Raw genomic sequence first — 10,699 nt, 5'->3', positions numbered from 1 at the left:
CTGGTATATGATATATATTCACTGATATTTATATTTGGATTTCTTTATATTGGTGAGGTCAAGAGTGTTTAAATAGGCTCATGCTTACACTGAGCTACAGGTTCAGAAGTAATAGAATTTTTATAGACTGAACATCCTTAGAAATTTCACTCACTCCCAACCTTGATGAACTGTCATAATAATTGATTGTATTAACAGAAATAAATAGCTAAATTTGCCTTGCCTTCACAATGACCCTGTCCCATCTGACACGGATAAGGAATAATGTTACTTTACACTGCCCCAACCAGGTCAAGGCTCAGAAAAAGCCTTGGCTTGTGCCCTTAATTCAATCCTGCAGACAACAGGCTGAATCGGCATTGTCAGTGTCTTTCTCTTTGGCATGGGTACTAATAACCTTGCTTTGCTTCCTTGTTTCTCCTCCAGAAGGCTTTTGGCAAGCACGCTGCTTACTTTCAGTTATGGAAGTTATACAGTTTAAGGAGGGAGCAGTAATTACAAGCCATTAATGTCAGAAGGCCAACGGCACAGATGACCATTGTGAAGAGGACACAGCCTTCAAGTTCAGCACAGGATGATTACCAGAGCATTTTAGTGGTGTGCTGGTGAAGGAGAGGAAGACATAGCTCTGGGAATGTGCTAAGGCAGCAAAGGCCCCAAAACACAGTTAGACATGTCAATGGTCACATTGATTATGGTAGCAGTGATTTAGTGGGGGTGCCTTACACTTGCTATTACACAATGCACCATAATAGGCTTTAACGAATACTCTGTTTTACGTGCTGTGTCTAGTGTAAACCACAGAGGTGTCACTGACATCATCATTCCATATAGGCTATAGGAAAGCACTTAGTCTTTTGGAACTGGACTGCTTTCCCCTTTGGCTCTGGATTCAGTGGTTGAGGATATATCTGTTTTCCCCTTTGCCAGACCATGCCTCTCTTTCATGTAAAACCCATCTTAAGACTCACCCCTCCCAGAACCTTTTCTGATTAATTGCATCCAATTACCTGCATTCAGCATCTTCCCTCTGTAAATGCTGAATTAAATTATATTTCTGACATGTTCATCTGAGAAGAGCTTTAAAATATAAGTATATAATCTGACCTTCAACTATCTTGGATCATAATATATGTTTAGATGCTAAGGGCATAGCCACCTTTATTGCTAGATTATTAACTGTCACTAAGGTAGGGTTCTTATTTCTTTTGTATACTCCCCCCACGTGAACATTTTTTTCCATCATCTGACAAAAGTAAGGTGACAAATTCTCTGGCCACTAGTGGGCATTTATTTCTGACCCCCTCAAAAAATTGGGAAAGGATCACAATATTCTGTGTCTATGAGTTTTGCTTTTCCTTTTCCTTTGAAAAGGAAAAGTGCTACAACGCCTGTTTTGTTGTTTTTGCTGTTTGGTTTTGGTTTTGGTGTTTGTTGTTTTACATTCTTGCTGGCACTGTTCTCTATGTAAAGTATTTCACTGGAGGCAAAAAGGAATAAAGGCTCACCTCACTCTCAGGCCAGGTATCTCTTACTTCATTGAGAGCACATAACCTAGTATGATAATATATACTTGACAGAGTCAAACAAACTATAGAATGCTAACAAGTTGTGATCACCAAATAAGGCATTTTCTGTAGTCTTCTACCCAAGCTTTCAGCTTCTTTTAAACAGTTTCTTTATAATGGTCTCCATCTGTTGCCAAGAGTATGTTCTTTGATGAGGGGTGTTACCTACACTTTTCTGTGTGTATAAGGGTGAATATTTAGAATGTAGTTTGGAATTATGCTCTTTTCATAAAGAGGTTCAAGGTTCTCCTTCCAGAGCAATGACATTGCTGTTCCTAGAAAGCTGGCCAGGTTTTCAGTACCAGCATAGCCAGGTTTCCCTCTTGTTAAGTAGGCCTTGTGACCAGTCATAAGGTTTACTGTTTACTACCAAGGTATGCAAGGAATTTTGTACCATGCCAGTAATTGTTTTAGTTAATGGATAACCAAAAAGACTGTCTAAACAAGACCGGAATAAAGTTGGCAGTAACAGACATGCTAACGGAGAAGGGAGAAATCTGATGGTACTCCACCCCTAGATAAAGAACTTTGGGCATCTAAGGAATGCTGAGAATCTGAGAAGTAGTGCCCCAGGAAGATTCCCCCTCATTGGTTATGCAATTGTACATGGGAGGAATTAGAGGGAGGAAAGGAAAGGGGAAATGCTATAATTTCAAGTTCAGAGATTTAAAAATACTTCTATATATATATATATATATATATATATATTTGTGTGTGTGTGTTTGTATATACATTTGTACATGAATACATACTATCCCTAACCTTAATCTTTAGAATAAAACTTGACCTAATGTCATTATGCTACTCCCTTGTTTTCCAACACTGTTGCTTATCTGAATGCACAGACTGCAGTAGTGGGCAAAATTAAAAATATTTAACAGTCCATGTGGTTAACAGTGGATGAGTATTCTATTGCTGCTATACAAAAGACTAGATGGCTTGAAAAGCAACAACAATTTGATTATCTGATAAGGGATGATCTCCAGTAATAGCTGGAGTCTGTCTCTAGCTATTAGACCCATATTTCTTGCATTCTTTGGCTCCTGACTCTTTTCCTCAAAGCTGGAAGACTTGCTTCTTGCTTTAATTATCACATTGCCTTCTTTTGCTCTTTGTGTGGCCCAATCTCTCTTTATCTCCCCTTTGTAAGGGAGTTGTCGTTGTACTTCACAGCCATTCACACAACACAGTTTAGTTTCCCTCCTTTCAGGGTCTTTGATATAATCACACTGACAATGTCCACTTTACCATCAGATGCTAATTTTTTTCAAGTTCCAATATTTAAGATTTCAGGGTCATTATCCAGCCTGCCACTCAGTATTTTCAGTACATCCAATACAGACATGCTATAGTTTACTGTCCTCCTTTTAACTTGTAAATAATTGCCTGATTCTGGACATTTGGAACATTATGGTGGTGGCATTGGCAGGTTTGTAGGCATCCATTAAGGTCTAGGTTCTTCTAAACTGGAAAATTGAATCGGCCTGAGTCACACACATGCTATCAAGTCAAGTATGGTGGCTTTAAAATAGAAAAGAATTTAAGGACTAACAAGCTTAGAAAACTAGAAACAGAGCTTGTGCTTAATGAATATATTTAAATACAGACTCAAGCATGAGAAAGACAAAGAGAAGGAGAGGCACCATAAGGAAATACCAGATGCACCTGGAAGCACTGGCGTAAGGTTGTTACAGAGTATCAGAAAGTAGGTCATAAACAAGAATGAGTATGGTCTCCTCAAAGGAGAGTGCCAGGGCATGGGCTTTTGTAATAACTATGGGTAGAACTTTGCTGGGTTTTGATGTTACTATCATCCAGGCATTGCTAAGGAACCTAAATGAAAAAAAACTGGGTGGTTTCAGCAGCGGTACATGGTAGGAATGCAATCAGTAGTTTCCCAGGATGCAGGAAGATCGCATATCCTACTGCTAATAAATTTACCATTCCTGTTGAGAGTCTCACGAGATGCCTGGAGAAAGCCATGAGGTTTGTCCAAAGTCATGTACCTTCACAACTTACATCCAGTTCACTGTTTGTTTATCATAAGCTACCTGTATATGAGAAGAATATTATTTAGCTTAGTAGTCTTAACAGAAATACTGGCTGTGCTGGATGGAATTCACATCTCTCAGCTAGTGAAGATCTTCAGTGAGAATCCTGGATAAAGTGTTCTCTGCCAGTCTCATATCTTCTATTCCTTGTCTTTCTTTTCTGTCTTGACAGAATATATTAATAAAGGATGTGCTTCCAAGGAGAGAAATGGGAAATGAACAATGTGAGTTTAGTAGCTCAAATGGGCCCTCTGTACAAAGGACTGTGACTTTGATGCCAAAAATGGCTCATTTGAACAATGTTGGTGTTCTCCTGCAAGCCCTGTCTGTTGCAACTAGTTCTACATATAGCATCATGTATCATGTTTCCTTAACATCTTAAATCTTGGTGTGTGTTTTAACATTATAATGTCATTGGTCACCTTCAGATGCCCTGGAATGCCCCAGTACCTGCACCAATGGAGGACAATGGCCATAGCGGTCTCAGTGGATTTCCAGTCTTCCTCTTTGACAACCTGTTTTTTTAATTTTCTTTTTTATTCCATTTACTAAATTTGCAGCTTTTTGTAAGGTCTTCCAGACTTCACTCTCCCATCTCAGTGGAGTAGTTGGGAGATGTATTTTTGTTTAGAGAGACCGAAGTTACCTTTCAAGAACCTTCAAAGCACCCTACTTGAGTAGCTACCAGAGTAGCCGGAGTATGCTGAAAGTATGGAAACAGATGGTGCTTGATATTTACTAAAACATGTGAAGGAAATATTTAGCATTCATAAAGAAGGGTGACAAAAAAAGCTATCTTTGTGTTAGAAAATGGCATAACTGTTGATCTAAAATTTAAACTGTGTAAGAGAGAAAAGGGAAGGTATAGAAGTTGAGCCAAAAACCAGAACTCTCTAGTCTTTAAAGTGAGAAACATGAAAATTCTCTGTTTGAACAGCACAAGTATATATTTTTGAGATGCTTAAGGCAAGAAACTTGTTGACTACTGTGGAGGTTGTAAGTTCGAATCTACAAAGGACAAAAGACAGACTAACTCACTGAAGTGCCGATAAACACTGCACTGCTACTACTATTGTTATTATATATATATATTATTTAACTTTTTATGCATGTCACTTTTAGTTCTTTCTCCCTCCCATCTTCCCTCACCCGCCGATCCTCCCAATACCTCATCCCAACTCCATGCCCCCTCTGCTCCCCAGAGAGGGTAAGGACCTCCATGAAGGATTTTCAGAGTCTGTCACATCATCACGGGAAGGGCCCAAGTTCTTCCCTATGTGTCCAGGATGAGAGAACATCCCTCCACATGGTATGGGTTCCCAGAGTCCATCTGTATGCCAGGAAAAAATACTGCTCCACTCTCCAAGGTCCCACAGATGATCAAGGCCTCCTCTCTGACACACAGGTTTGGTGAGAGGGTGTCTGGATCAGTCCCATGCTGGCCCCTCAGTCATCAGTCTGGGGTCCATGTGTTCCTCCTTGTTTAGGTCAGCTGCCTCTGTGGGTTTCCCCAGCCCGATCTTGATTCCTTTGGTCATCACTCTTCTTTGCAACTGGGTTATAGGAGTAAAATTTGGTTCACAGCTGTGGGTGTCTGCCTCTGCCTCCATCAGCCACTGGATGAGAGTTCTAGGATGGCATATAAGATAGTCATTATTCTCATTATCATGGGAGGGTGTATAAGGTAGTCTTAATGCCAGTTGGTGTCATTCTTGTAGATCTGTGAAGATCTCCCTAGTGCCAGATCTCTCCTCCAACTTATACTGGCTCCCTCTTTTCTGGTATCTCCCATCCTTTTCTCCTCTATTCTTACCCTGGCTCAACCTTCCTACTCTCCCATGTCCTCCTTTCCCCTCCTCTTTTCTCCCATCATCTTCTACTCTACCCTTCTCCCCCCTCTGAATCCAATTAGAAGATCACGAAACTTGTTGACTACTGTGGATGTTGTAAGTACAAATCTACAAAGGACAACAGACAGACTAACTCACTGAAGTGCCGATAAACACTGCACTGCTACTACTATTGTTATTATTATTGTTGTTGTTAATTGAAAATATTAGAATTTAGTGAACCTCCCTGTATGGCTTTAAGTCACTAGGATGCAGGCATCCCCAACAGCTTCAGCTCTTCTGCTGAAGAATTCAGTTTTCCCAATGACAGGCTGCTTAGGGAGCGTTTCCTTTCCCAAAACTTTTCATGAGCCCAACTGTACCACACCAACAATGGGAGCAGCTCTTTTTTTTCAGCATTAACTAGTACCTGCTCACTGACTGGTGTCCAAATTTATCCAGCTTGAGAGTTGGGCATTAGCTCTGGTTTCTCTTTAAGTGGTAGTGGCTTATACCTAACTTTCCCAAAGTAACTGGTATATGTTGAAGTTGATGCTGTGATGATGCATGCCTCCTGCATTCCCCTGAACTCATGGGTGCTTGTCTTGCTTACTGATTTGGCAGTGGCCATCGCTTATGTGGCCTCGGAGTTTCCATGTCTTTCTCAGACCACATGGTGTGGTGGCAGCTAAAGGGAAAACAAAACCCTGTATTTTTGGTTCATGAGTTATAGAATGACATAGAGCTAGCTGTTACCTGTTAAGGTTATATTGGTATGCAATTTTATTTACTTCAGTAAATGAAATATCTGACTCTAATGACATGTATTTCAATTGAAATGTACTGTGTGGTGAACTTCAAGGTAGCTAAATGTTTCATTTACTAAAACCTCAGAGTCTATACTTAATTAGATAATTCCAAGTTGACAGAGTAGGAAGGATATTATTATATGTTTTAAAAATATATATTATATAAAAATATTGTGATTGTCATGGGAAACACAATCTCATAGCATACTCTCCATCTCTCTGGTTCTTATAATCTTTCTACCCTTGCTTTTGCAAGGATCTCTAAGTCTTATGTGTAGGAGTTGTATTGTAGATGTATCTGTTGGCACTTTGCTCCACAGCCTGCATTCTGATTGTTGTGGATTCAGTAATTGTCTTTGTCAATTGCAAAAAGAGGTTTCCTTGATGCAGCAGTCAGGACTACACTGATCTGTGGCTATAAGAGCAAATAGTTAGAACCTAGTTAGGGATTACGCGGGTTTAGTAAAATGGCAGTTGTAGGTTCTTCTCCAAGATCCATGGCTTCATTAGGCCTATGTACTTGGCAACATTTCTGGTACCAGCCACAATTGCCCTTCTGCTGAGTGGGTATTAAGTCCAATTACACAGCTGTTGATTATGGCCAACATAAGCATGCCACTACGGAACCCTCGGGATTATTATGCCATGTTGGCCCTTAAAAAGGTCCTTAAAAAGTATCAGCATGGCATAACAATAGTTGCCATAACTGGGTAGGACTTTTGGTGCCTTCCCTCTGAAAGCTTGCATGGGACTTTCTGGTACCATGAAAATAAGTACTCAGAAAGGGGCATTCCGGTCAGTTCCAACTCAAGCACCTCTGGTGATGTGTCTGAAGAGTATGGTGTCTCCAGAAATAGTGAGAGGATTTAAGACCTTCAACCTCTGGCATGGGAATGGGCAACCAAGAGCAATAGTAGTAGCATGTACTGTCTGGGGGCTCTTGGACAACCCTGACCAACAACTCAAAAGAGCTTCTCACAATTGTTAGATAGTCCTTGGCAGTTGAAGGGAACATTTTCAGCACAGATGAGAAATTTAATTACACTATGTATGCGTGTGTATTTATACACCAACCTACATGGCTTATTGGTATTTTTAGGTAGATAATTAATAGTGTAGTTTATTAAGACTTCTTCAGACATCTTTATTGTTTCCCCTATTCTTTTGTATTTGTCCTCCTTCTTCTTCCCTAATTAGATCCATCCTGCCTTTCCCATTTCCCCCAATCAGATAATTTGTACCATGCTATTCCCTCTCCTCTTTATTGCTCCCCGACCTCCACACTCTAGTAATGGTCTCCTTTTGCTTTCCTGTGACATATCGAGTGAAACTCCATTGAAGCAAACTTATCTTTCATTTCCCATTAGGTAGCAATTTCAAATAGCTCCTCCATGACTGGGGGAATTTTTTAAACTTTCTGTTTGGGTGCTGGAATTTTGATTGGTTTCAGTCTGTGCAGGTCTTGTGCAAGCTGGCACAGTGTCTGATAGTTCATAAGTATATGGATTTCTTGTTTGCTTAGCACCACTTTGTAAAGCAAGTACCACTTGAAAGTCACATAAAAGAAACTGGCTTCCACTTCCCTGATCCTCTACCCCTTGCCTAGCCCCTATGTGACCTTGCATATGAGGAAGTTCCAGCAATGCAATCTGGTTTCTCCAATCTACTAAATTCAAATATGCTACACAAAAATATTTCAAATGTGAAAAATGAATTGTTAAAATTACAAAATTCTCATTTAAAATTCCTATGTCAACATGTGAGGCAGCAATACATTTTTGTGATGTTTCTTTTGTTGGATCTATCTTAGTAGATATAACTATTAAGCATATGATAGGATTAAATGAAACATGAGTATCAATACTTCAACCCTCATCAGTTGGCAAGATTTGTTTTAACTCTAATAGAAATTTTAAGTTTAGTATCAGTGTGCTTCCCAGTAAAACTGATGTATCTGTGTGGGATTCATCAAGAATGTAAGATGAGTAATGAGTATAATTTATTCTTTGAGGCAGATATCGTTAGCTGGAGACAGTGTAAGAAGAAACAGTTTAAAGTTAAAAAAAGAAAAGAAAAGAAAACCTCTATTCTATTGATTTCTAGCTATTCCACTAAAAGCTCAGAGGGTATAGACTATACAGTAGAAAAGTAGAATTTTGTATCTTTGGATATCATCCTATAATAAATGATATAAACTTTTCATATTGTTTTGTCATTTAAGCTTTAAGGAAAATATGCAAAAATAGGGCTACTTTGAGTTCTAGTCTTCTTTCATATTGTATAGAGTATGGCCAAGGCTTTCTGATGCACTTGGTGTGGAAAAAAATACTGGACAATTTTAACATTCATGAGCTGGCTGACTTTAGGGAAGCAAATCAGAAATGTGTTTTCTGTGCTGCAAGGATTTTAAAGGACTTTGCTTTCCTTTAGCATCCCGAAGCTTTTCTTCTTGTTTAGAGCCATTTGGCTTGACTCTGTAAGCTTGTGTCAAAACAAACTGGAACAAACTTTGTATCACTGGAGGAAAGTGTTTTATTTAGAGTGTTGCACAAAGCACAGTTAATTCTCTGGCTCCTGCAGCCCCCTGACTCCTCAACAAAGGCACTTTTGATCTTTGAAATGATTAGATGAAGTCACTAGGTGCTTCACTCATGTTCATCATTCTTTTGTTTTTCATATAATCTTCACAGATATCCAAGTGAAAATAACATATTGGTTTCATGGAATATGAATCGTGTTCTTATTTCCAAATCCATGCTTCCTTTCTTTTTAAAAAACTTACCATTATTCTTTTTAATATTTTATTATTTATTTATTTAGTGTGTGTGTATGTGTGTGTAGAGGAGGGTATGGGCATTTGTAGAGGTAGAAGGCAACTTTCAAGAGTCAATTTTCTCCTTTCACCATGTGGTTTCTGTGGATGGAGCTCAGATCATCAGTTCTTAGTGAGCATCTTTATGATCCATCCTGCTGGCTTCTGACTTCCTGTCCCTGCCCCCAGGACCCTTTAACATGGTCATTCTTGTTAGCTCTGTGGTAGAGCACTTGTGAAGTTCCACCTCTAGGTGAGGAGCTGTTGGAAATTGATGGCTACTGGGGGAGGGGGAGTCAACATTTTTATTTTGTTTGGTTTGGTTTTAAATACAGACCTTGATAGGTTGCCCATGTCCCAAGAGCTTGTTTTTTTTTAAGTCATACTAGAAGTGTACAAATTGAATAAATTGTAAAATAATTAGCTATATAGATTAACCATAACAGATTTAAGTTTCTATCTGAGAACTGTTCAAAATAAACAGTATAAACAGAACACACTTAAAAAGATATTTTAAATACTTCAGAAGTTTTCACTTGTAAGAAAACAATAACCCGGAGCATGGGTCTCTCTGGGGCCACTCCCCATCCCCCGCCCATCACCCATCCCCTCAATCTTCCTGGGCTGCTCCTGGTATCCAGAGGACCTGCCCATACAGGAAAGGCATCAGTCCTTCCAGACCCCACCCTACTGTGTCCTCAGCTTCAGGTGAGCTTGGGTCCACCTGGGACCATCCCCTCATCCCCCATCCATCACCCACTCCCTCAATCTTCCTGGGCTGCTCCTGGCAGCCAGAGTACCCACCCACACAGGAAAGGCATCAACCCTTCCAGACCCCACCCTCTGGGTATCCCCAGCTTCAGACTCCACCCTCCAGAGTTCCCAGCTTCAGCATCAGGAAAGGAGACCAGTGGAGACAGAAAGACCCCACCTGCACCCACTGGAAGAAGAGATGGGAAGAAGACGGAATAAGAGCTCACTCAGAAATAGAAAGACCAACATGACTCCACCAGAATCTAGAGACCCAATGCCAGAAGACCCGAAAAGCACTACATAGATGAAGCTGAAGAGACAGACTTTAAAAATTATTTTATGAAGATGATAGAGACCCTCAAAGAGGGAACAAGGAAATACCTTAAAGATATGGAAGAAAAAAATACATGAAATGGGGGAAAAGGCAAATCAAAAAATTCAAGAAATAAACAAATCTCTCAAATAATCTAAAGAGTACCAAGACAAAACAACCAAACAAATGAATGAAACAACTCAAACAGTTGAAGGATTGAAAGCTGAAATAGAAACTATAAGGAAAACACAGAACGAGGGAATGCTGGAAATAGAAAGCTGGGTAAATGATCATGAACTACAGATATAAGTATCACCAATAGAATACAAGAGATAGAAGAGAGAATCTCAGGTGTTGAAGACTCATTGGGGATATACGGTCATCAACCAAAGAAAATCTCAAAACCAACAAACCCCTAACACAAAATATCCAGGAAATATAGGACACCGTGAAGAAGCCAAACCTGAGAATAATAGGTATAGAAGAAGGCGAAAAAATACAGCTCAAAGGTACAGAGAACACATTCAACAAAATCATAGACGAAATCTTCCCTAACCAGAGAAG

At 39.7% G+C, this 10,699-nt stretch overlaps 1 pseudogene; it reads right to left on the bottom strand.

Moving 5' to 3' along the window:
* Positions 1-5,705: 5,705 nt before the first annotated feature.
* Positions 5,706-6,756, bottom strand: LOC101836018 (annotated as a pseudogene).
* Positions 6,757-10,699: the final 3,943 nt, after the last annotated feature.

Source organism: Mesocricetus auratus, unplaced genomic scaffold, assembly GCF_017639785.1.
Source record: "Mesocricetus auratus isolate SY011 unplaced genomic scaffold, BCM_Maur_2.0 Super-Scaffold_100010, whole genome shotgun sequence".
Taxonomy (NCBI): Eukaryota; Metazoa; Chordata; class Mammalia; order Rodentia; family Cricetidae; genus Mesocricetus; species Mesocricetus auratus.
This window is presented reverse-complemented; position numbering and strand designations above follow the sequence as displayed.